The sequence below is a fragment of the Diplotaxodon limnothrissa genome, linkage group LG9 (genome assembly GCF_057381915.1).
Source record: "Diplotaxodon limnothrissa isolate DT_005_m linkage group LG9, D_limnothrissa_male_GT1.1, whole genome shotgun sequence".
Taxonomy (NCBI): domain Eukaryota; kingdom Metazoa; phylum Chordata; class Actinopteri; order Cichliformes; family Cichlidae; genus Diplotaxodon; species Diplotaxodon limnothrissa.
Window position 1 is genome coordinate 23,870,635 of NC_140604.1, and position 27,851 is coordinate 23,898,485.

General features: G+C 40.3%; 1 long non-coding RNA gene across 1 annotated transcript; it reads left to right on the forward strand.

Annotated features, from left to right (window-relative positions):
* Window positions 1–238: 238 nt before the first annotated feature.
* LOC146625580 (uncharacterized) lies at window positions 239–27,851 on the forward strand. Its single transcript, XR_014906509.1, has 3 exons — window positions 239–434; window positions 25,125–25,190; window positions 25,271–27,851. It is a non-coding gene; the product is annotated as an uncharacterized LOC146625580 (long non-coding RNA).

Sequence of the window (27,851 nt, forward strand, 5' to 3'; positions counted from 1 at the left end):
ATCAGCGTTGCAACAGGAAGAGCGGTGGCCTTTGTAATTGTTTTTCTCCCTTCCTGTGTGACTGTGTGTCTTTGCGTGCATTTCAGCACAGGGGGAGTGCATGACCTTTTGGGAACCATTGAAACTCTAACTCTCAGTCAGCTGTTGGCAGATGTCCTGACCAGTGACCTCCATTCACTGTGGGAGGTGGGGGTTTTGACATCAGGGAGCAATAGCTGATAAGACGAGGTTAGAGCTGAGTACTGGAGCCGCTTGCCTCCCTCGGTTGAGCTGGAGCAGTGCCGAGGCCCAGATCTCCGTCCAGCAGGTCCTCTTGGTGCTCGGATGCAGAATCGCTTTCGGACGATCCCTGCTGGCTCTCCGTTTCCCCCAAATCCAGGGTGTTTTTTCCTGCTTCTATCTCACACAGCTCTTCTTCTTCATCATCCTGAATTGTGAGTGGCAAATAACTCATATGTTCCTCAATATTTCTGGCATGTTGTAAACACAGAAAAAAAGTCTTACCTCCTGCACACGGGGGCTACTGAAGACTCTGGCAAATACACCACAACACTGTGGCAGTGACTCAGTCAGCGGGGGGCCACAATGAGTCAGCATTGGCTTTAGATATCTGTGACATTGTTAAAGGACTGTTCAAAACGTGTGTACGTGTCAGTGACTGTAAACACAAGATAAGGTGAAATGGTCGGTTGTAGTCTAGCCTGTCCTCCAGCTCCACAGTCATAACAATAATAGCTAACAACACTAAAGCACATATCAGATTTTATATATATATATATATATATATATATATATATATATATATATATATATATATATATATTTGAAAGAATGAGTAGGACAGTAACCAGATACGGTGTTTTACCTGTGCAGGATAAAAGGTCAGGGAATTTACATGTTACTGGTGTTGCACTCCAGTAAAGCGTTAACTGGTATGGTCTGTTTCCTATTTTAGCAGCTGATGCTCGAGGGAAAGCCCAACTCTTTGTTAGAAAGAAGTGGTTAAAGTGAATCACTGCAGTTTATCATAAACATAATCACTGAGCGTGTGACTGCAAATTGTTTTAGATCTAAGCCATCAGACTCCCAGTTGTTTATATATGAAGACAGAAATGAGAGATGCAAATCTAAAAGTGTAATAAATCATAGTCCCCTTGTGCTCAAAGCAATAAAAAAAACATTATGAAAGTGTATTATTTCCCTTATGAGGTCACTGTCAGCTTACTGGCATTCAGTGCAGTTGGCCTTCCGTTTTGAAGATGGCACACTGCAGAGAGCTGGGATATTAGTCATTCAAGCTTTAGGTACTTGAGCTATTTTTGTTCCAGATTCTTAAGCTGTTAGCATATTTAATATACATAGCTTTTGTCAGCTGAGTTGTTGTCTTAAGGAATAAAAGCTCCCATGCAACACAGAGAGATTTTCCAGGAGGGGATGTTGCATGAGAGCCAAAATCGAGATAAAAATAATTTGCTCAAGAAAAAAAAAAAGGAAAGGTAGCAAATGGGTCGTTATCTAGTTTCAGCAAACTGGGTCAGCCTTGCATTTGATTGAAACTAGAGGCAAGGTCACGAATGCCTTATAAATGTGATAAAGTGCAGATATGTGCATTTTGATTTTCGATCAGCATTGAGAGGAGACGGTGGAAGCGAAGCGGTGCAGGTGGCAGGTGGTTACTAAACAATAACAGTGGCATATTTATAAGCTCTGGTCTGAAAAGTGGAGGTGAGTATGTTTGTGACATTTCGGAGCCCCCTGCTAGCATCTAATTTATAATCACCTTTCTGCAAGGGGTCATACTTTCCTCAATTTTTGCTTTGGAGGGGAAAAAAAACAACAAAAAAAACGGACAAATTCCTATTTTACCAGTGCCATCAGTGTCAACCTTTGTACCTCACTGCCTTTTATGAGTAATGTGGGACTAATGTGGCACACAAGTGCACAGTCCTCTGGCATGCGTACAAAAGAACAAGGGTAAGTGGAAAATAATCTAATATGGAAATTGGTACCAGCTCTCACCATTCGGGTTCTGTTGTTGAAAATGTGCAAGAGGTTGGAATTATAAGCACCATTCTGGCAGCTAACAGGATTTATTCATAAAATGTCTCAAATGAGAAACAAGGGGAAAAGGGGGGAGGGGTCTAAGGAGGGAGAAAAGGAGAGAATAATGTCTTCCTTGGGATGTGCCTGAGTGAGTTGTCTTCCTGTTGGCACTGCGTCCTCCTGTTCCATGCTGGCATGATACTCGACAGTGATGGTAATTATAACTGCTGGTTCTGCTTTCTGCTACACAATGGTGTCAGATTATATGTGTGTGCGTGTGTGTGTGTGTGTGTGAAAAGATGCTGAGTAGTTATGTGGGGGTAGAAGACCAACTGCTGCTTCAGCCACCATCACAGCAAGCACATGTCCCACGCTGCACAACCCGCAGGTAACCTTTTACTGACCTTTCATGAGTTAGGGCAAGTATTAGAGTTATAATACATGTGATCAGCTACTAGAGTTCAGAAACTACAAAGCAGGTTAGTGTGGTTTGGTTAAACGCTTGCTGCTTTTCAGGGGCTTCATGAAATCTTTTCATGCTATGTTTGCCAGGAAACCAACACAGATTTCAGCAAGTCATTCTAAGAAATGGTCTAGAACATAGCACGCAAAACGTCTCCAACAACAACACACTGTTTTTATCTAACGTAAGTTACTTATGCTATTTAAGAAATTGGTTGTAAATAGCCTGTTTATAACTTGTGTGACAAACTTTCCCATTGTTTTACCAGTATTTTAACATTTAAGCAAACGCTGTAGTCGGAAATGTCCAATACAAGCGCTGTTACAGGCAGCCTTAATGATTACACATGAAATGCGAATCAATTAATAAACAAAAACGTCCAGTGGTACAACTAGTGAGGAAACAAGAAAACAGACAGAAGTTGCAGTTACCCTAACTCATCACACTCTCAACACCAATGCACAGTATTCTGATAAAACTTTGTAGGGGTGAAGAGTGGGGTCCAGTTAACAATCCATTAAAATTTCATGTACATCCATTTCATGTACATCCACCAAGTACTTCAAAGCCCACTTATTTATTTATTTATTTATTCATTCATTCATAGGTAGAAAAATGACAAAAAGGCTTATAAATTAGGAAGTATCTCACAAGTGTGGTGTGTACTGTCGACATAGAAATACTGTATAAAAATGTAAAATATCATGTCACATTTAACCTCTGACCTCGATCTGAATTCCAAAGTGATGATAATGTTATATAGAGCTATTTAAAACTATGTTTCTTACCACCATTGTTTGCATTGAGAACATATAGGCATATAGGGAATTCAATATGTGTATTACTTTGGACCTCTGACCTCTTCTTCAAGGTCAAATAGGGTCAAGCTGTCATGAAAAGTTTTTTATTTTTGTTTTATCTTTAAAGAAAATATTGTCAAGAGAAAGAGGATGAGCTGCCTTGGCAGTTTGTGCTTTGTGTTTTTTCTTTTTAAACTGAGTTGATAACATATCCCTAAGTTTATCTGTCAGTGACTCATCCAGCCTGGAAGAGATAACTTTGTTAGACAGCAGCATCTACAACAGAGAGTACAAAAGCACACAGGAGTGTGAAACGTCAAAATATACCTTACTGACAGTACAATTACTGTACATTTGTAGCTCAGAGGACTGAGTTGAATTGGCCTCCTTCATTAAAGGCCATGAGATGCATGGCCTTTTGTTAGCCCCTTCCACTGATACACCCACTGTTCTCAGTACTGCTTATTCTCCTAAAGACATGGGAATTTCCATGATTGCAGACTTTGATTGCATTGAATAATGAATATGTATACACTTCTTACATAACATCAAAATGTAAGGAGGAGATATTTACAGTGGGTGCCACTATGCTCTACTTGGTGCTTCTTTGTTGTATGGTATTGTTTAGCCTTGTAATGCTAAAAATATGGGTAACACGCCTAGACTTGATTTTCAAGCCACAGAACACCCATGTAATTAACGGCATTGTACTTCTTTAACACGGGAGAAGACATGGGGGGCTTCTGGGATTCCAGATCCAAAACAAAAACGTGGTTGCTGGGCTAACGCCACAGTATGCAAACCAATTCAGCTGGAAAGATCAAACAGGCTTTGATGTCCCCCAGAATGAGTGCTTGTCCTTATGAACCCTAAAGCCAGGCTGACGGGGAAACAGTTAAGGAAGCAGCAGTGTGCCTCAATGATGCAGATGGTGAGCCAAGTTGAGGCTCAATTACCTGGCAGCAGGATTCCGGCTGAGGCTCCTCTCACCTGGTCCACTTCAAAGCACCTTCAGAATATGTTTTTCCTCCTCATCAATAGGATACATTGGTCGGGCCTTTCATCCTGCTTCTCTCATCTCCTCTTTTCTCGCCCGCTGTCATATTTGCATGCTTTACATGATTCCAAAAACCCATGATATATACACGAGGTCTGGTAAAAACACACAGTCTGTTAAAATGTGCAAGTTAACCCAATATTATAAGCTTTAAATATAGCCATGGCAGGAGTACAGTTCGTGCTGTTTTTTGGCTTTTAATCGTGTGTTGCAACCAGCAGACATATCATACAAATGTTAGCATGCTAGCACATGTAGGGACTGGCTAGCTGGCTCTTTAAAAATAGTGAAGAACAGTCTGTCTGTCACAAGGCTACTGGTGAAGCTATTGCATAAGACAGAGACAGTAGATTACTATTATTTAAAATTTGGTCAGTGAATATAATTCTTTATCAAATTAACCCACTGCTCATTCTCAAGTCAATATTTAACATCTAAATATGTCTTAAACATTTAAATGGAAGCTGCAAAACTAGAAAGAAGAAACCGTTTCACGTAAACAAAACGGAAATATGTCCTAATCAGATCAGAGAATTTCTCAGTACACTCAACCACATCCACCTTGCTTGTGTTTTGTGGTTTAGTAGCCTGAACGCTACATGTATTTGAATTTAATTACAACCTTTACAAACTTTATGGTTTCTAATCTGTCTGAAATATAAACCAATACTGCCTGTTAAAAACAGTTCTCAGAGTAAAATATGTCACAATGAACTCCTTTGAAATGATTTTCCAAGACTAAAACTTAAGACAGACTTATTGAAATGTTAGCAAAAATGACCCCATTTACACTTGTTTACATGAAATGAATTTAGTCAGAGCTCAACCAGTAAAGGAATTTTAAGACCAATACTTGAGGGTTTAAACATCTGCTAAATGTGTGCTGCTGCGAAATTGCATAATTTTTTCAAAATCTGCTGAGCAATCTATGCAAGACCGACAGACAACATGGCTGAAGGGTGTTTCTCGCATCTCTTCTTTAGTTTTTAAATTTTTGTTTATCAGATAAAAAAAAAAGATATGTAATATCATAATATTGATATTACATACTTATACATAAAAATATTGCTGTAATATCAGCAACATTTGATAGATCAGTCAGGACTTCCTACATTGTTAATGTTATCAGTGGCATATGCACAAAGTTTGAGCTCTCTTTTTGGTGATTGAAATTCTAGCATTAGCTCTTTTTCCATAGACTGCAGTATTATATTAATGTGCCTTGCTAACAAAACCTGTTAGCATTAGCTGATAACTTAGCACTCTATCCCCTTATCCAAAAATGATCAGTTTTTCAAAAAAACCCTGGGCAGTATAAAATAATTATTCCCTCTATTATCGTGAGGGTTACGTTCCAGGACCCCTGTGATAGGTGAAAAAGCATCAATTAGAAAGCATGTTTATTTTATTATTTTATGTACATCCAAAGGCAGGTGGTGCAGGGTGTTTTACATATAAAGCACCTTAAATGTGAGAATAATGCCTTGATCCATCGGCTGGATTTGGTGGTAAGAATTTAATTTGTACACCTTCAAACGACAGGTCCCTTTTATTTCAATTTAATATTCTTTTAATATAAGTTTAAATAAATATGTGATATTTTCATTTCAATTGTTAGAAAACGGTTATTTTACTGCAAAAATAATTACTAATTTTAGGCCATACATAGTTAAACATGTTTGTTTAATCTAATCTCAGGGTGTAGCTTGTTACTGTTAGCCAATATACAGTTTTACAGTCAGATCTACCCTCTCTCGTCGTATCTGGTTTCAGAACTACACATACCAGCTCTCACTGTTCATGAGTAACATATTTAATACCTCACAGTCTCAGGCTACTGTTTCAATGTGTCTCAAGACGTAACAAGAACACAGACTACACACACACTTTATACTACTTATTTTAATAGTTATGAGCGGACCATGACTTTTCAGGAAAGGAGGGACACAGGGACCTTCCTTTCCTTTTTGATCTCTTTCTGTGAGATCAGTAAAGAAGAGACAAACTTTTGAGAAACATTTATTTCATATTCTTAGATATCCCTATAAAATTTAAATAGATAATTATATAACCCTTTTGAGTGTTTAGGAGTTACTTATGTTATTTATAACTCTTCCTGATTTAATGTAAGTTACATCAAAGAGAAGAAGGGAAAAAACTCTGTATTAAACTATCAGTCATGTTTGAACACACTCACCCATTCATTTTCATGGGTGCCGGTATAAAAAAATGTATTTAAATATATTTTGCATGCTGCCAAAATAATATTAACCTTGTAGCCTGATTTGTTTCATTATCAAAGGTCAGCTACGTAGCCGGGATAATGCCATTTCTGCACTCTCATTCAATTAAAAAGCACAAACCCCCCCAAAAAACAAACAAAACCTCAATTACGCATTAAATGACTATTCTTAATGATGATGCCATCAATCCAACATTGCACTGTTTTGCAGAAGAGATAAAGCCCATAAAGTAAGATGATGTGCTCCTTACCAAGCACCAGGTCATGAAGTCATTAGGGAGCAAAATTCAATTAGCTTAAACTTAATGCAATCCTCGTGAAATCTTCCTGCAAAGAGTACAACTGTTTTCCTTCTCCAACTACACTCTCTGCTTACAAGACCATCTTAACACGTTGTTAACACCAACAGAGGCGGCAATAGTTAAGCACTTTGGGAAATAACACATACTATTGTGCAGTTGGGGAGGGAAGTCCAACACCATTCCCACAGAATAAGTTTGCAGCTAGTAAACCCTTAACTTTGTTTAGAATAAAGACTGACAGAGAAGCAAACTGTTTGCTTTGGAAATGGACTTTAGAGGTCCTGGCCAGATTTTGTTATCCTCAGACAGTCACTATAGCTGACTGGCCCTTTATTTATTGTTGCTACAGACAAGAACATCAACCTTTACCAAATGCAAATATATATATTTTCCAGATTGTTGCAAAATAAAATAAAGGTGAACAATGGAGTAAATTTCTGAATGCAACCTGTGAATTTATCTAATAACGGCAAAGGAATGTACAAAATGTATTCTTGCACGGAGCAAAGACTGTGGAGTTTTGGTCCACAGAAATGAATTATAAATAATTTAAATATTAGATTTTAGATATAATATAATATTTGCTGCTTTTCTATCTGGAAAAGGAGTGCATTGTTGGAGTACTCTTTTAATAGTCACGATATTCATAAGACGTGATTGCTGAGAACTGTCACATGAGAGAAGTCACATGGATAATCGTGTTTCAAAGTTGACTTGAAAATGAGGAGCCTCTTAGATAAATGCATCCTAAAGAATCGTTTATATCAGGGAAACTACAATGAGAGCATGTGTGCAAATGGTCCTAATATAGCTGCACAAAGGAGGTCATACACAGTGTATGTTTGCTAGCAGGCCACACACGTTCTTTCTGAACTTTCTGTTTGTCCTGATAGATAAGGGTCTTTCTTCAAAGTCTATGTAATGAAGCACTATTTTTTTCTGATACTCACAGAACAGTAGGGCTCCACAGAGCGCTGCGTTAATTATTGTGAGTGCAAGCAGATGTGAGAGTGCTTTGGAGAAAAAAGCAGTGAAAGGATACTTGTAGTCGAGAGAGTGCCACAGGCCCTGTGTTGTGTCTAGCCTCTCTGTAGCAATCTGTAAACCAGAAGAGAACCAATGTTACTCGCCGACAAACAAAGCCCGTCTGCCGTGGGCTGTATACGGTGCTTGATGGAAATGCCGAAAACCTGCACCTGTGCATGGTCAGCAGGGCCATATCACATGACCACAGCTTGAACAAGAGGGTCAGACCTAATAAAGGGAAAATCCTATTCCCAAAAACTGAACTACCAATAGAGATCCCTCCTCATTACAGTAAGAACAACTGCTCTGGTCTTGCATGCATTCAACTGTTTCCATAAAAAAAGAAATAAAAAAGCTCGTCTCCCCACTGGGATCCTCCTCCAGCTTTACTTGGCCACACTATCTATTTGGCCGCTTGATACCAGAGAGATGCCCAGACCTTGTCCCATTCATAGCGTGCAGATAATCGTCGGTTCAAATAAGAGAGTGAATGGTGAGCTGCTGGGAAGCAGCGATGGCAGGGTGGGTGTATGCACAACAAAAGGCCACACTCAGAGGGCCTCTGTTGTGCTCTGTTCTGGATATTGCGCAGACCATCACTCAAAGCGAAAGCGAAACTGCATTTCCTCTTGAAGTGTTCTTCACTTTAATGCCATGTGGTCTTAAAATAAACAGCAGACCCAAGATTAAAGGCTGGACGCCCATTATGTGTCAGTAGGAGAGGATGGAAGGATATGCTGCAAGTACAATATTTGCAGAAATTATACATATTAGTAAATCCCTATAATGTACAGTTCTCAATATTTAAATAAGAAATAGTGTGAAAGAAGAATGTGTTGACCACAAAACCGCTCGAAGTTTTATAGTCATGTGACTGCCCTCTCTCACATGTTCAGCGAAGCTTGCTGCTTCCAGTGCGACACAATGCGTATGTAGGCAGAATCACTTCTTGTAACACAGTGAAATGTAAGTGACTGTGTGACAGTCAATATTAGAAGCTGTTGGGCCAATACTTGTTTTTTTTGGTGTTGAGCATATTCTTGGAAGCATTATTTTCTTAAGCTTAATGTGCACTCTTTCTAACTAGAGTAGCCCCCTGAAACAAATCAGATACATTCGTAAACAGACTGCAATGATGTTCAAGCTTCAGCATGTTAAAGCACACGGAATGACAATTAACTTGCCGTAACCCATCGATAAACAGTGGCACTAATATACAATCTTCTAAATGGGATTGGAGAAGCGATGCCTGCACATCAATGCAAATTGTGCTGAGAAGGATTTAGAAAGCACCGATTAAAAAAAGGATCAATTTGGAATATTTAGCCGAATCCAGTTATTTGACAGTCACATAATATGTGGTGCATAAAGAAGGAAGCTGATAAACATTTCTATTAAAAAAGGCAAAATTTGATCCCAGAAAGAAAAACAAGAGGATGAATAAATATAGTGAATTTAGAAAAAAGATTTATCTATAGTAGAAACAACTGTGCTTACCTCAAAAATGCGGTCCTCCTGGTTTTCATCTGGATCCACCCCCACTCTAGAGTGAATTAAAATAGAAGTACAGTGAAATCCTGACTCACTGTGCAATAATAATAAGAATTTCCAATAAGAAGAAGAATTCTCAGATGCTTTTGCTCTATAAGAATAGAACAAAGGTATTGGAGAAAATCTCCAATCCCGTTTGAATAGTCTAATGCTGCATGCAGCTTAGCAGGGAAGGTGACAGTCAGTCCCGTAACACGGTTTAGTTCTGAACATGACCTTTCAAACAGTTTCATCAAAATCAGCCTCATCTTCCACATCACACTGGGAAAATGTCAGCTGGGTAAACCTTTGATAAATGACAAACAGCGACGCAATTATGCTCGATATCATGCGCGGCTGCTGTTATTATCCTGTCAAGGTGTGTGGACCCCACTTTGCTGCGACAGGGCAGGGAGGAGAGGCCGACTGGCTGCTTGTTCACTCTGAGCTGAAATACAGTGACTCAACAACAGCCCGACACAGTCCCCATGAGCCACTTCGTCTCGCAATGAGAGTGTTATTTCAGAGTGTGCGTGCATTTGCTGCTTTTAAGCCTAAAACTGTCAGACTTTCTTAAAGCCAAATGGTGAAAATCTTGATATAACAACCTACCACCTGCAATCATCTACATATATACGACTGCACAAAACAGTGCACCAGCAGCACCATCAGTAGACTGGGGGCTTAAAGAGATGCAGGGAGGGAGATGGCTGTCGATTCTTGTTCCTGCAGGTCAGCAGTTAACTCTAATAGCCTGGCATTACTGCTCGGGACATTTTGAAATAGCCTTCTGTGCATTTGTGTGTGTATGTGTGCTTTTGCTTTTTTTTTTAGTGTGCTATACTAAAGCCTTTTACTAAGAATGCAGTGCAATAACACAAAAGACAGGAGATTCTCATCAGAGCATTACAGCTCTGCGAATGGTTGTACAGATTGTGTCTTGGCAGCCGTTCTTCCATAATCCATCTCTTTGTCATTGTTTGTCTTGACTGTGCTTCAGTTTCTCCCTCTCAGATGACTGCTCATCTTGTTTTTGCTTCTCGAATTTCAGCTTAGTCTTTGTATTTTCTACAGTGCAGTGGAGGCTGCTTTGTGCCTCAGTGTGACACAGATGCTGTGTCACACTGTCATAAAGAAAAATCTGGACGTGAATGTATTTGTTGTCTCACCTGATATACGCTGGTAGCATATCCTATTACAGAGTTTTCTCTCTTTGTCACCTAATAAATCTAAAGGGTCTAATATAACGATAACCTGAGTAAACACAACGTGCAATTTTTAAATGATGATTTCATTTGTCGAGAGAAAGAAACTATCCAAACCTACTTGACCCTATGTGAAAAAAAATAATTGTCCCCTAAATCTAATAACTGGTTATGTTGCTCTTGGCAGCAAGAACTACAATCAAGCATTTGTGATAACTGGCAATGAGTTTTTCACATCACTGTAAAGGAATTTTTGGCCCACTCTTCTTTGCAGAATTGTTTTAATTTGGAGAGTTTTTCGAGCATGAACGGCTTGTTAAGTTCTTGCCCAAGCACCTCGATCTGATTTAAATCTTGACTTTATCTATGCCACTCCAAAACCCTTTGAATCCATTCAGAGGTGGACTTGCTGGTGCGTTTCCCAACATTGTCCTGCTGCAAGTGCGCTTGAGCTTCAGGGCACAAACTGATGGCTGGACTCTCCTTCAGGAGTTGCTGGTAGAGAGCTGAATTCGTGGTTGCATCAGTCATACCAACTTGTTCATGTACTGACGCAACAAAGCAGCCCCAAACCATCACACTACCGCTACCATGTTTAACTGTTGGCTTGATGTTGTTTTTATGAAATGTTGTGCTAGTTTTACAGCAGATGTAAAGGGAGTCAAGTTTCTCATCAGTCCACGGAATATTTTTTAAAAAGTCCTTAACTAAGGAAAGTGAGGCTTGCATTTCTTTAGATGCTGTTCTGGGTTCTTTTGTGACCTCCTGGAGGCGTCATCGAGTAATTTGGATAAACCGGCCACTCCTGGGAAGTTTCATCAGTGTTTCAAATTTTCTCCATTTGTGGATAATGTTCTCACTCTGGTACACTGTAATCACAAACCCCTAAATATGAATAATTATTCCTTTGACAGATGTCAATTATTTTCTTTCTGATCTGTTTCTTTAGACTGTGGCTTGATGTGTTGCTATTAGAGATCTTTTAGCTTACATCACTTTGTCACATAGGTGCTATTTAAGTGATTTCTTGATTTAACAGATCTGGGAGTAATCAGGCCTGTGTGTAGCTAGCGAAACTGGCCTCATATGATTAATCACAGCTTCTATCACATCATCAGTTTTTACCTTACATCACTTAACCCCAGCCGTCGTTCTCCTCTTCTTTTTAATGTAACATTTTTCATATCGCTATCATCTCTACCCTTTCTTTCCCCTTTGTCTTCCAACCCCACTTCATCTTCTCTTTGCTAATTTGTCTCCCCTTTTAGCATTTCAATATCCATTTCACTCTCTCAGATCACTCTTCCTCTCGTCACCACCTCTCACCTTCTCTCAATCCTCGTTCTTCTTTCTCACCACCATCTCTCTCTCCTCTATTTTCTCACCACCACGTGGATCAATTCTTTCTCTCAACAGGAACAGAAAGGGAACTGAGATCAAATTTGTGCTGAATTATTCTTAAATTCCCTGAGAACTGCTTTTATCATGCAAGGGCTAAAATGGAACAATTTATTTTAGGGCTGTGGAAGAACCTTGTGGATGGGGCAGGCTGTGACAGGCACATGCAGCCTGCACTGCATGTGACGCATCCCCTTCAGCTGGCGGAATGCATTCTGTGGCGACAGGCTCTGTCGCTGAGCTGAAAGAAAGAGGAAAGGGCAGATATGTTGCAAGGGAAGCGAACGAGAAGAGAAAGCTGCGGGTGTGAGCAAAGAGGAGATGGCAAGTGCAGCAAAAAACAACAACAACAACAACAACAACAACAAAAAGTAGTTTTGAGTTTCTTGAGTATGACGGAAGAATATCTTTGCTGACAGTGTCAGAATGAGTGGATGCTATGTTGGAGAGTGTGTGTGAGAGGCAGGGAGAGTGAGTGAAAGATAGGACAAGACAGCCAGAGACAGACAAAGAGGGAGAGACATAAAAGAGAATGGAAAAACAGTTATGTGGGGCTCTCACTCAATCCCAATGCAAGAACGGAACAAGGAGATAACAAGGCAGTGGGCGTTTGTGAGCCGCTGTCCTTTCACGGCCTTGCTTTTCAAATTGATACGCACCCTGTGCACTGGGATTCAGACAAATCAAGTCCAAACTAACTACCCTGTGACTGTGAGTTCACATGAATAACTCTGTAAATGAATTAAAGTGGACAGCCAGGGGAACGCAGCGGGAGAGAAAAGAAAGCGCAACAGAGGAGGAAACGCGTGTAAACTTTGCATAAATTCATATCTACTACAGGAAAATAGGGGCGCAGACGAGAGCTGAGTCATAGATACTTTTGTAATGAGCCTCCACAGGAATATGTGATCCTCCCATGGCCCACTTGTTTCTCCAAATGAGGCAGAGTTACCCCCATTCTGTAAGGAAATCACATCCCATGCAATAAAAGTCAGTCAAAAAGAAATTCACCGAGGAGCAACTCGATCTCCTGCAATCTGGCAAGATTGTAAGACAGAGTTGGTGCTCCTGTTGTGCAAGTCCTCAGCATTGTACAAAATCAGTGGCCTTTTTATGTGCTGATACAATCATGTGTTGCAATAAGCTCCAGTGCTCCTCAAACATCTCTGGACATATTCCAGGATGACACAACACTTTGTACGGGGCCCTTACTTGACGACTCAGCCGGTTCTTTCGGGGAACATTGCTATTAATAACAGCATGTTTTTAGGCCTGAGTTCTTTTATGTAAGAGAACGAACTTCTTTTCTTTACCTTATCTTGCGCAGCCATACATAAAAGCTGGAATTACACAGCAGAAAGCACCCTCGCACACACATAAATATCTCCTTACAAGTTAATACTTCCACTGTGCCTGAGAGAGAAGTGGAAGAGTGAAATAACTTGGCCTTGGGCAATGATGAAGTATGCGGTAGGAATGTGTACGCGCAAATGTATATGTGCCCGCGTCTCCATTGGACTGTTATCACTCTAGCTGACAGTAATGGGCTGATAAAGCTGAGCTCACTGTCTTGCAGGCACACTGAACATGAAGCCCCCTGAGAGACTACAACTGCTTTGCATGTATACCTCATTTATACACTGGGGGGAGTCTACAGGTAGTGTCTCAATGTGTTTGGCGGAGATTTTGCCCCCCAAAAAACGACTTGCAATTGTTTATTAAGGAAAAGAAAATGAGATATAATTGGAAGCTTAAGTTAAGAACAATCAAATAAGCTTCTTTTTAAGTTCAAGAGCTCAAGGATGAAATACTTAGCAGGCAGGGTAAATTAAGTTACAGCACTCCTCCCTTGTGCTGCGCAGGCGATGCACAAGTTCTTTTTTTCACTGCTCCGAGAGAGAGGCAGGGGATAAGGAAAACACGGAAGAAAATCGAAATAGGGAGGGGGCGAGACAAAGACAAAGAGGCAGAATCTCACAGGGACTGTGTTTGCACTATACTGTGAGTATGGACAAGAGGAAAGCTCATCCTTCTAGTTTCCTGTTTGAAAATCCCATTTGGCTGTTCTTCTCACCGGGGACACACTGATATCATATTTGACAGCTCTCAGGAACAGAGCCTGGAACCAAAGCTGACACATACGCGAGGATATTTTCTGGGTTTAAATTCTGCCCCACAGACTTTCCAGCTACAGCAAACACACTTTACCCCCAATCATAACTACAGAGTACTTCCAGAAAACAGAGCACTTTAAATAAAGTATTGAATGTAAGTGTACAGATGCTGTTACATACGCCATATCATATAAAGGCGACTGCAAGCTCAACGGAAGCAAAATACATGTACATGTGTGTATTTGAATAACAAATAATTTATTGCACTACAGTTAATTCATCAGTAAAAGTGAGTAGATGCTACAGGTTATACGGGTTATATCGCAAAAAGGACGTATATGACTATAAAATAAAATCCCCAAACAGTGCAGACATCAATACCTGCAATGACTCATAGGCTGGTTTTAAGATTTCAATGTAGTGTAGGCTTGGCACTGACAATAAAAAAAAGCAGCAGTTCAAGTAAAGCAAAGATTAAATTAAAGATGTGCCCCCCTCTCACTGTGCGAGCATTACGTGTAAGTAAACACAATGACACACATGATTATGACTTCATAAGACGTGTAAATATATTCGCCTGATCCTTACATGGCATTTATACTTTGCTAGCAATGTGAATTTAAAAACCTTGCGGGCTGCAGGAGCTGCCGAAGAATAACACTGAAGTTATCGATATGCGATGACTAACCACAATCACACGTTATCCGAAACAAAATCCTGAACTTGAACTGCAGATGTCATGAGAAAGTCGAGCCAAGAGCTCTCTCACACCCACAAAACTCTAGCACCCCACCGTGAGCTCTGCAGTGCGATCAGCTCCACAACTATGCACAAAATGAAACCTTCAAGTGCCTGAACAGTCAAGCGCGACTGTTTAAGACATTACATATTGTGCAAGATACTGCAATCTTGGATGTGGACAATAGAACATAATGTCTTTCCAAGCTTTAAGACAGATAAGTTCACGCGGTCATGGCCGAGCCCTGTATCGCTCAGTGTTATGACTCTGCTGTGGATAAGGACATAAAACTGGAACATAAATTTCCCTTCCTGATACTGCAGTCTAGCAAAACAAAGCGTCATAAATGACCAAGTCCTCGACTGTAATATGTAGGTCGATCTACAAAGACCCAGAATGTGCTTTCACCTAAATTTCAAATCACTTGAGCTGGTGTAAAAATAAAACTGGCAGGGTAGTGTAGAGGGACGCGTGTGCCTGAGATGCACGTGTACTGAAGATATTAGCGGGATGCGCAAAGCATTTACATAAGTGCACGGTTCGTTCGTTGTCCTCTTCTTATCTCATCTAACCAGGCAAAACTTTTTATATGCTCGGCCATTTTGCTCACTGATGAATGATCACCCACTCAGCAGATGTCCAAATATTATGTTATCTTTTCTGTTGTTTGAACTGAGCTATGAGATATCGATGGCCAGAAATAACTCTGGATATGTAATACCAAGTTGGACGTTTTGGCTAGTCAGAACCTTGAGCAAATTACTCACAGATTTAGCACAGTCATTGCAATGGAATTTTCCCATTTTTAAAATACATTTGTTATAACTTGGGCTGTATATTTTATGCATTTAATTTGCATTTCATGTAGACAAAAGACTTTAATCAACTAAAAATTTAAATAATCTGCCTGAGAAGTGATAGCTAAACCCATTTGCCCTCAAAAATGCCTTAATTCAGAGATTAGATAGATTCGACATGACGCTGGAAGCATTCCCCAGAGATTTTGGTTCACATTGACATGTTAGCATCAGTCAGCTGCTGTATGATATGAATCTCCCATTGCACCAAATCCCAAAAGGTGCTCCACTGGATTGAGATCTGGTGACTGTGGAGGCAACTTGAGGGCAGTGAACTCATTGTCCTTTGAGTTTGAGATTGTCTGAGTTTTGTGACATAGTTTGCGTGCCACAGAAAATGGGTACACTGTGGCCATAATGCAATAGTGGTGAGCAACAATACTCATACTCAACTGGTACTAAGGGATGCAAGAGATAATCCCTCATTATACCACCAGCAATTTAGTTAAATTCAATTTTCGCCTCAAGGCGCTTTATATTGTGTGGTAAAGACCCTACAGCCTGGACTGCTGATACAAGGCATGCACTCCACCATCTGAATGTTGCAGCAGTAACCAACACTCATCAGACCGGGCCATGTCTTTCCAATCTGTTGTCCAATTTTGTGTGAATTGTAGCCTCAGTTTCCTGTTCTTCGCTGACAGGAATGGCACCCGGCCATTCTCTTCTGACCTCTGGTATTAACAACAAATTTTTGCCAAGTCAACTACTGCTCACTGGGTATTTTCTCTTTTTCAGACACTAGAGATGGTTGTGTGTGAAAATACGAGTAGATCAGCAGCTTCTGAAATACTCAAACCAGCCCATCTGGCTCTAATAACCAAATTCAAAGTCACTTAGATCGATTTTCTTCCCCATTTTGATGCTTGGTTTGAACTTTTATGTTTATATTCAGTCTGACGAATTAAAGAATCAATCAAAACGTCTCTTTACGGTCATACATGTGAATGTGTGCTGTGCAATAACAGAAAATACAGACATTCTGAAAATATTACTTCATCACATTTTTGCACAGATGAGATTAGGAGATTAATAGCAGTCTAGTCTTCCAACAACAACACAATAACGCCACAGCAATCAGCTGCACATATTTCTCTAAGGACTGGTAATAGGGGAAAACATCTACCACCCTAAGTAACATTACCACCTACCAGCAACTCTAAACCTCACCAATTACAACCCCAATTCCAAAAAAGTTGGCATCATGTGTAAAATGTTAACACAAACAAAATGCAATCATTTACAAGTCTCACAAACACTCATTTTATTCACAATAGAATGTATAAAAACGTATCAAATGTTTAAATTGAGAAATTTTACTACTGTTTGTTAAACATTAGCTCATTTTGAATTTGACAGCAACACGTCTTGAAAAAGTTGGGACTAGGGCAACAAAAGGCTGGAAAAGTAAGTGGTGCTAAAAAAAAAAGAAAGAGCTGGAGGTACATTTTGCAATTCATTAGGTTAAATAGCAGCAGGTCAGTAACATGACTGCGTATAAAAAGAGCTTCTTAGAGAAGCAGAGTTTCTCAGAAATAAAGACGGGCAGAGGATCACAAATCTGCAACAACAACCAAAAGTCCAAAAACAATGGTCGAGTATCTCATCATCTTGCATTAGTTTCTATCTAGAAAGACACCACTGATACTGAAAGCTATACACAGGTTTCAGAACAACACATGCTCCCATCTAGATGATGTCATTTTCAGGGAAGACCTTGGATTGAATGACATATCAGACAAAAACGGGACAACAGTCATCTCCAAAAGGTCCAGCTGCAGGTCTCCTCAGATGTTTATGGGCTGAAGGGAAGAAGAAGAAGAGTGGATGCTACACAGTGGCCATGTCCCAACTTTTTGAGAAGTATTACTGCCATCAAATTCAAAATGACCTTCAATTTGTCCCCTCATTTGATATTTTTCTGTATTCTATCGTGAATAAGTGAAAGAAAATGGATCGATGGAAATTTCTCTCATTTTATTTGAGTTTGTGAAAAACTAATTTAAGTGGCTGCTGGCTGTAATTGTCATGAATTGTGAGGTCGAGGACTCAAATGCATACTTTATTTTAGGCAGAGAAATGCCCAAAGTCCATATGTACGCACAGGTGAATCGAATCTAGATAACAAGACAAAGGGTTACAAAGTAACTAACCAATACACAGACTACACACACATATATGTAGCAACCTAACATTAGTAGTGTGGAATGAGATATAAACCCTAATCATGATTAACAAAATAAAAACAGTAATAATACCACTAATAATAAAATATTGTAAATCCTAAACTAGGGGATACAAACTAAGTACTCAAAATCCTGAGTATAAAACTCAGGATCATGATCAGTAGTATTACATGTGATCAGTTACAAAGGTGCTTTCTGCTCAAACTACTTTGTTAGATAAATCCATTATAGCTTATGTTTCAGCTGTTTTGAGTGTAAAAGAAAGTGTAGGCACTATCAGATAAATGAAATGTTGGAAAAATAACAATTTTTCAATATAACGTAGTAGGAAATTTATATTTATATGTATTTTTGACTATTTATTTTCTCATCTTAGAACAAGTTAACCATAGCACAATGCCATCTTCTATCTAGATCCTGCTGTGCATCATATTATATACAAAGCAATGTAAAAAACAACAAAGAATATTATTACTGAATGTCAGTATTTCCTCACTGTGTGAAACAGTGTCACTTCAGCAGGAAGGAGCGTTTTTAGCTTTGTAGCCAGCTGAGTTGCTGGAGGTATCCAAAGATGGCTGGGAGTGGAGAAGCCTGTGCGAGCCAAAGATATTATTATTGTACAGAATTAATTTCCCCTCTTGCTGTCCACCTGCATGTCTCAGCATGTCATAAGGAAACTAAATTTAGTCTCGTGGACTTTGCGGGACAGTAACTGTCCAAAAGGATGCAACGTAACATCCCAATACTGCACAAATCCAACATGAATTCTTTTTTAACAATGTTTATTTTAGTCTTAGAGGGTCTACATGCATAGTGATAATATTATCAATGCTAAAGAAAGTTAAAGGTGAGTTTGGCAAGAACTACTAGTGGCTGTGAGTTTTTGTGAAGTAAGTAAAGAAGTAAAAAGTAAAGATGCTCAGATATTGAGCTGAAGGCTGAACTGCTTTATGACATCAACTTGAATAATGACTGTTAATAACTTACAAAGTGATTGAAAATATATTATTCGCCTCTTGCATTACTGCTGACAAGTCACCGCGTTGGCATCAGGGAAATCAAACCAGATTTAATCACAAATTTATTAATCTTTCAATAAGTCTGTTACTAGTCTAGTGGCATTTGCCGGCAACTGCTACATCATTCATACCTTTGGGGCAGAACAACCCCTTTAGCATGTCTTGATTTCTCCTTCTTTCCTGTTCTCACTCCTGCCAAACTACCCTAAAGGATATGAGATCAAGTGCCTTCTTTTGAGCCACGGCAGGCTCTAAGGGGATGTCTTAATCTTTGGTTGTCGTATTTGGATGCTGCCATCTCTTTCTTGTTGAGGATCAAGGGTGATGTCTGCCGACACCACCTAAATACATCAGGAGAATCTCAGAGAAAGAAATCACTGGTAACAAGACTAACTTGACAAAGCAATTCCAATAACTTCATCCTGTTTTGTATTTTATATGTTGCCCAGGGAAATGGGCTTGTTTCTTTCCACTGCAGAGGCAACTGTAGGAATGGTTGAATGGTTAACAGCACTCTGCTTTTAGATTATTCAGTATAGAGTACTTTGCTCCATAATGCCGGCTGTACAATGTAAAATTTGTCTCCTACGACTGCAGCCAGCTGGTCTGAACATTAGTCAAATGTACCTGATAAATTCTCAAGCAATTGCAATCTTTCTTAGAGGCAAATGGAATCAATGAAAAATTCCAATCTGGTTTTAAACCTCACCACAGTACCGAGACAGCTTTACTGAGAGTTTTTAACGATCTCCTCGTAACTGTTGATACAGGGCGCCCTGTGGTTTTAGTTCTTTTAGACTTGTCCTCTGCTTTTGATACGGTCGACCATGATATTCTCCTTTCAAGACTTGAACATGTAGTTGGCCTTAAAGGCAAAGTACTCTCATGGTTTAAATCATACCTATCCGAGCGGTTTTTCTCTGTCTCTATGGGAAATCACTCCTCTTCCCCCACACCCCTTCGTTGCGGTGTTCCCCAGGGGTCTGTGTTAAGTCCCACGTTGTTCTCTCTCTATCTGTTACCCCTGGGAAAAATCTTTAGAAATCATAATATCTCTTTTCACTGCTATGCGGATGATATCCAAATCTATTTCCCTTTGGATTTGGATCTTCAATCCCCGCTAATGCCGTTGCTTAATTGCCTGTGTGACGTCAGAGACTGGCTACTGCATAATTCGCTCACCCTCAATGAAAACAAAACAGAAATTATCGTCTTTGGTAGCCACATGCCGTTGAAACAGCTTTCGGAGACTTTAGGTTCCTATGCCAGCCACTTATCGCCCACTGTCAGAAATCTCGGAGTAATGCTGGACAGCTCCCTCAAATTAGATAAGCAAGTGGCTGCAGTGGTAAAAACCAGCTTCTACCAACTACGCCAAATTTCGAAGGCAATGCCTTACCTACGACATAAAGACCTTGAAAGGCTCATTCATGCTTTTATAACCTCTAGACTGGACTACTGCAATTCTCTTTACTTAGGCCTCCAACTCTCTCTTATTCAACGCCTACAATTAGTCCAGAATGCCGCAGCACGCCTTTTAAGCGGCGCTAGAAGACAGGATCATATTACTCCCATTCTAGCTGACCTCCACTGGCTTCCTGTCAAATACCGTATTGTTTTTAAAATTCTTTTATATACTTTTAAAATCTTAAATAACTTGGCACCCAGTTATTTGATTGACCTTCTTAATCTATATATCCCTACAAGGGCACTCAGATCCTCTAATCAGGGGCTTCTAATACAACCAATGTCTCGATTAAAGACGAAGGGGGATCGGGCCTTTGCTTTCGCTGCACCAAAACTCTGGAACAGCCTACCGGTTGATGTCCGTGTGTCGGAAACTATCCAATCTTTTAAATCTCGGTTAAAAACCCATCTGTTTAAGCTCGCTTTTCAAACTACTTAGCTTAATTTTCCCTGATTCATGTCTGTTCTTATATTATTATTTTATAATTTTATTCTTTGTTAACTGTTTTCTCCTGTTGTAAATTGCAAGTATGGTTCGTTTGTGAAGCACTTTGTTGTACTTGTGACTTTTAAATGTGCTATAGAAATAAAATTGAAATTGAAATAAATCGCACGTCTCAAAAACTGGTATACTGTCATGTCTGGAGATGCACAGATGAATGTGTTGCAGCCACACAAGTGGCCTGCGATAGCTGATTCTGGGTTTTGACAGGGATATTATCAACAGGCTATCTTCCACCTGCTCACTCATCTGCTGCCTCATCATCCTCTACCTTCCTCAAAATGCTGCTGCTGCTGCTGCTGTGGGGGAGATTGTTCTCTATATGTAGGTGCTGATGAAATTTTGAGGGCGAGTGGTGAATTATTTAAGAGGGAGGATTATGAAAGCAGTTTCTTGGCGCGTTGCTGGCGGGTATGAATCGATATGAGTCCTCCCCAGCCCCAACCCTTCCTTTCTTTTTTCTTTTTTTTTTTTTGCCTTTGCTCCCCCTGAAACCACGGACCCTCTGAACAGAAGTCCAGACACATGGGCAGGGGGCCGTGGCAGCCTGGACAGCCAGATGTACTGTGCCCCATGAAATACAGTAGATGAGAAAGCAAGCAGAAACAAGACGGGATTGTTTATCTCTGTGTGTGTTTGAGCGTGCAAGAGATACAGAAGGGTCTAATTCAGACTGACCACATCCACGGGAACAGATGGCGCACTCAATGGCTGCCAAGACTGTTCTCCTTTTCCTCTGGTTCTGCCTTGGGGCAGGGGTCTAACAGTCAGGAGGCCGTACACTCAGATGCTGGGCACACATACACACAAACCCACATTTCTGTGGTGAAGTGTCACCCATAGCTATGTGCTGGTTGGTTCGCACAGATGCCTTCAATGAAGATTTGATTGTATGGGCTTGATTTGTGCAGTGCCAATGCTCGGAGGCTTTCGAGGCCGAATAAACGACCATGTTCCCAGCACTCATTCTCCCGTTTCACTTGATTGTCTCTCAGTGAGTTAGTCTGCATCCATTTCGCTCTCTGTCTCTAGCCACCACCCCACACAGACACTCAGCTCCCTTCTATCTGCTGAAACAATACATTTTTCCTTCTTTCCTCATCTGTGTATTGGGAGTCCACATTTGACCAGCACTTTTGTCCTCTCTCTGGGTGATGATTTCCTGACTCTAGAAATAACAGTTGGGACTAAGAGTGCAGATTTCGGATCAAATGGTTAGGTTTTAGCCTTGTGGCTAGCCTTTGATATATATATCAAATCAAATGTTTTCTTTGCTACCCATAAGTCGGCATTTTGAATTAGGTATCTCAAATTTTACCACTTCCTGACTCAAACTTAAAATAGCTCATAATTGAGGAAATAACTTGATATTTTTAGTTATTTTGTAATAAAATCTAGGCAAAAAAGTGCTGTGTAGGGAAATGAGCTTCTCTAAATGTTTGCATGCTGACATAAACATTCAACTCGAAGCATCACTTTGGAAAGTTACAGCCTCAAAGAGATGTCCCAGACAGTATATGAAGATGTAGATTTTTAATGTGTCTCACCTTCTTGACTTCAGTGCTGCATTCCAAGTCTTGCCAATTAAGCTGTGAGTAAAATGTTTTAATAATTCATAAAAAACGAAGGCCCAAACTGTGAAAATAAGAACTAGGTTGTAAAGAAAATCATTTTCTTTTATGCAGTACAAAAATGAACTTGACTCAATTGATTCTTTCAATCTTTTCTGGCTGTCTCTCTCTCATTTTCTTTCTCCATCTTTCCTTCCAATGTGCCTGCCGTTAATTCTTCAAGAGGCAGACGGCTGAAATTATAGAGGGCTAAAAATAATGGCTCTATAAATAAAAGGTACCCATTGCGAGTGATTGAGAGGTGAGGTCGCGAGGCAGCTGGGGATGCTGGGAAAGCTGAATTCATTAGCATTCTCCACTTCCAAAAGGAAGCTCCCACAACTCTCACACAAAAACAAACTGCACAGCCTCCTTGTAAACAGCACGCACAGTGATGCAGCCCTGGGATCCAGAGTGCTTCGAACTCTCTTCCTCTCTCTACCTCTGCAGCTCTCTGCAGTGCTGCAAATTTTGGCCCCGTCGATACCATCCATCAGTCCTCATTACCGCTTTCATTCTGAGCAGTCCATGCAGTCTGCATTCTTATAGCACTGTTCATCCACCAGCAGAGTGGAAAAATGTGCGCACACGTGCATTTGCATCTGTGAATACGTGAGAGGGCGTGCAGCAGAAGCACCCCACGTCTATTTTACTATTCAAACTCATGTGTGGATCCTCTTTGAGCCCACAGACACCTACCAATGTTACACACAAAACATACTGATCCAGTCCCAATATATTCTTCCCCACCTGTTTCCCTCTTTCTTTAAAAAGACCAAAAAAAATGTTCATCCACAAACCCTGTGTTTATTCCATTTGCATATTTTGCATCCTCATGCGAAATGTCCCTATTTCTGTATTTATAGCATCATTGTTCCCTGAAACACTCACATGAATAGACACACATGTGGCTGCTTCTCTTGCCCTGATGTTCCTTTTAATGGTCCTCCTCCTCCCTCTGTGTTGACGTCATATCCATTAGGTCGTGCCTCTGGGCCTTTTTAGTGAAAGCTGAAGCACAGGGCTCCAGTGTATGAGTCCTCCGTCCAGAGTCAATCTCCACCTGATAAACTTGCTGTATTGGCTGATCTGACAGATGCGGTTACCACGGCAATCTGTTTAGTCTTTGCACACTGCTACGACTATCAATCCACTATGAGAGTAACCTATTGAACTGTGTAGGAAAACCAGCACACCAAGAGCAGGTTGGATGCTCCCCTCAAGCTATCACCTTTTTTTGTCTGCATCCACACACACACACACACACACACACACACACACACACACACACACACACACACACACACACACACACTATCTACACTCCTATGTGTGTTGATAGGTAAGGTAAGGTAGGACTATCTGTATCTGGTGCTCGAGAGTAACCCTGGCAGGCTAATGTGAAGAGATAACATTTCATGTCTGATCAGCATCAGAATCAGAATTTACCTTCATCTCCCAGCTTCCATCTGTCTCACGATGCTCCTCTTCAATAACATCCTTACCTAGGTCCCTACCTGTTCCAGGAACTAACCTTTTTTAAGACCTCGAATATGGCACTGAAGTCTCATCAACGCTGTAACCTTACAAGCTGAACTCCGTGACTGTTTTCCTCCTTCATAAATACAGAATGAGTTTGAAATACAACTTCAGCCTAAGCATAGCAGCGATTGCCAGGCTTCACTGGTATCAGTGTTGTGTTGCTTTGCCTAGACAAAACTGGCTAATGCCTGCTTGAGGTCATGAATATTTGGAGCTGAGAGCTCCTGCTGGAAAAAGACCAAGGGTGTATTTTGTTGGCAGATCCTCTTCCCTGAAGAGAGTCATCTGAAATGTTAAGTTAAAACCCGGCTCTTGGACACTTCAGAAGCTTAATCAGTGGTTGGTGCGGCTGGCTGAACTCACAAGTCCCCACTGTGTGAGAGCAATGAGACTAATACAATGAAAAATAAGATTTAACTTTCGGTACAGCAAAGGATGGGGAGAACAGAGACGTAAGGATAACAAAAACAAAACAAAAACAATAAGAAGAATAAGAAGTAAGCTGCCTTTTATATTGAAAAACAACAGTGACAAAGTGTTCAGGGCTCAGTATTGTAGCTTCAATCCATCACTGGATCATCGGCCTTCATTAATAATGAATGTGTTTTGTTGGCATACAAAGTGGAGTGCAAAAAATGGACAGATGCATGTTATGTGACAAAACAGACTGACAGGGAGACAGCTACCTAACCCCCTCAATCTATTCATTAAAAGGACTAAAGAAAGACGAGCATTCTTACAAGTTCTGATGTTCACAAGGCTATTGTACAGCTAAGATTGAAATCTCAATACTGAATATATATTGCATTTTTTAAGGGAAGAAATTATAGTATTTGTTCCCTGTCTAAATTTCAAAGTCATTCCTTGTTGTAGATTTGTTTTCTAATACACACCTTTCTTGTGTTTTTCCATCTTCCTTTGTTGCAAAGCAATCACTTTGACTGAACAGAATAAAGAATATACCAATGATGGATTTAAGCTTCTGTCTCTCTGTCCCCGTTGTCTTCTTTCATTAACAGAAGGGGCAAACCTATGCAGCAGCCATTCATCTTTGGAGTTCTTTGAAGTATCTTCCCTCCGATCAGGTTGACGTCTCTTTATTATGGGCAGTGTGTATTTGCCTGTGTACATGAGGATATGTGGCTGACTTTCCTCTCTCCTTCAGCCTACTATGAAGAGGGAGGATCTACACGTGTTAAGTCTTGTTCTAATACTTGGATAAGACTTGAAAAGGGCAAAAACTGCAAATGTACATTATAATTTGATGAAAGCTGCTGTTAAAGCTCCCAATATTGACACTTGAGAGGCAGATGGATGTCAAAGGCACAGAAAGAGAAGGCGAGAGGGAGTGAGAAAGAGATAAGAGGTCAGTGGGGCATGAAGGAGAGTAAGTGACATCAGTTTTCCACCCGTCCATCTGTCCTCTCAAAACAAGCAGGCCAGTCATCAGCCAGACTCCAGCTGTTATGCCTTAGCCTCCAAATTTTGAGGCTAAGGCATAACACACACACACACACACACACACACACACACACACACACACACACACACACACACACACACGCAGCAGAGAGCAAAGCCTGCCCTCAATAGGCACCATGAAGTATTTTGAAATGGCATAATTTCACAAAGGGCAAATGGGATACATGGGAGCTTTCTTCTCTTCTCACATCCTCGATCAATCATCTTCACGACATGAAGAACGCAGGTTACACAAGTCTATAGCCGACCTAGGCTCTTTGTGAGGCTGTACAATGCAAGAGCTGAGATTTTAGTAAAATGCTTACAATGATACTGTTAATAGTGATAGCTGGCAGTTAATTTTCACTATGCTCTCTGTCACAAGTTAGCCTCCTTGTTGTAGCTATGCACAGAGCTTATGTTGATAGAAATAACCTGTGTTTCCCCCAAAATTTGATTCTTTGGGGGTATTACTTCAAAACTAATTAAAAATGACTGAATTGACTGAACTCACATTTTTATTAAAACATTAAAAACACAAAGACGTATTCTGGTAATTACCAGTACTGTTAATTTAGGGCAGCTGTGGCATAAACCTTACATTGTGCGTTGGTTTAGTAATTTTAAGCAATGTATGTTTTTTTGCCAATAAATGCATGAGTATGCAAAGCACCAGTTCACTGCTAGTAATAGATGATCATAAATAATAACAGTGATTGAGGAAAATGATGACATTCAAACTGAAATGGCTTGAAGAGGACATGACTGGCTATTCTTCAAAGCCTACTGGCCCCAGACTGCTCACTGTGACTGAGTTTCAAATCCCCCAAGGGGCACCCTGCCACCTCCAGCCCACATTAAAGCCGAGGAGACGGACCGAGACTGAGAACACACACTATGCATCTGAGTGTGTCTCTGCGTTTTGTTTTTTCCACAGGCCAACATATAATTATGTCAACTATTTATAGCTGTTATAATTATCGGTGCCATGCATCAGATGAATATAGCAAAAATAAAAATGATTTGAAAGTAACTTGTTCTGAAGTCCACTGCAATCTGCCCCAATGTTTAAACACTGGCTTTGCAATAACAATAAAATTCCTCCTGCTGTCAGACTTTACTGCACTGCATCAAGGTTGAGCTTTCATCTTTGGTTGGTTAGCTCCTCCTGCACTTGATTGCACTTCAGTGAAAACAGAACCCCCTTTTTTTGTTCCTTTTTAATGTTATTTTTGGAGTCTTTATTTTGGGAGTTGGTCTTCCAAAATTTGTGTTGCACCCCCTGCTGAGTACAACAACATCTCTGGAGGTTGCCGTTGAGCTTACGAAAGAAGCGCAACAATGCAGAGGAGGAGAACCAGAGAATATAACGATTACACGGCTTTGCAGTTGCGTCTCAATATATCAATAATTACAAGGGACTGTACGATCAAGAAAAATAGCATTTTCATTACCACGTGCAGTAAGGTGTAAATAATCAGTTTATTTTGTGGCATCATGATGAAACTCATGCTGCTGTGAGTGTGGGCAATAATGTACCCTGAAATTGAGACTGAAATGGAGGAACTGTAGAGGGAGAGGAGGACTGGGAGACAGTCTAGCTTTAAAAGCACATTTCATCAAGTGAAGTGTGATGTCTGGACAGTGAGCTGAAAACTGAGGGAGTCTTTTATTACACAGTGCTCATATGGTCCATGGTTTTAACAGTCTATCTAAGCATGCAGCACATGAATTTCACATTGCAGTCTAAAAGACTCTTCACCCCCTCTAAGCTCAGCTCACTCGTGTGTAGCATGCATCAATGGATTTGTATTCGTGTACTTGTTTGTGTGTCTGTGTAGCACAACGTGAGCCTCTATAGATAGAAGAATAGAGGGGAAAAAAAACAGTGCAATCAAATACATTTTCCCCCATTTGTGCCTGGCTATAAAAGCTACTTTCTTTGTCCTTCTTGAATTCTTGTGTCCACTTTGTGGTTAGAAAACTCCCAGTATCTTTTATAATGAGAGATAAAATTCTGATGTCAGTTTGTAAACAACCTTCACTGACAGATAATCTGGTCATTTCCTGTCTTAGGCAGTCATGTAAAAAAATGAAAGTTTCCTATGAAGTCCAGTGAAACAACAAAGAACACCCCATGCCCTCATTATCTTGTTAAACCACCTTGAGCAGCAGTAACTGGAAGAAATCATTTTCTGTCTCTCACATGGTTGTGGAAGAATTTAGGCCAACTCTTCTTTACACCATTGTTTCAGTTCATCGAGGTTTGAAGGCACTCCTTTACG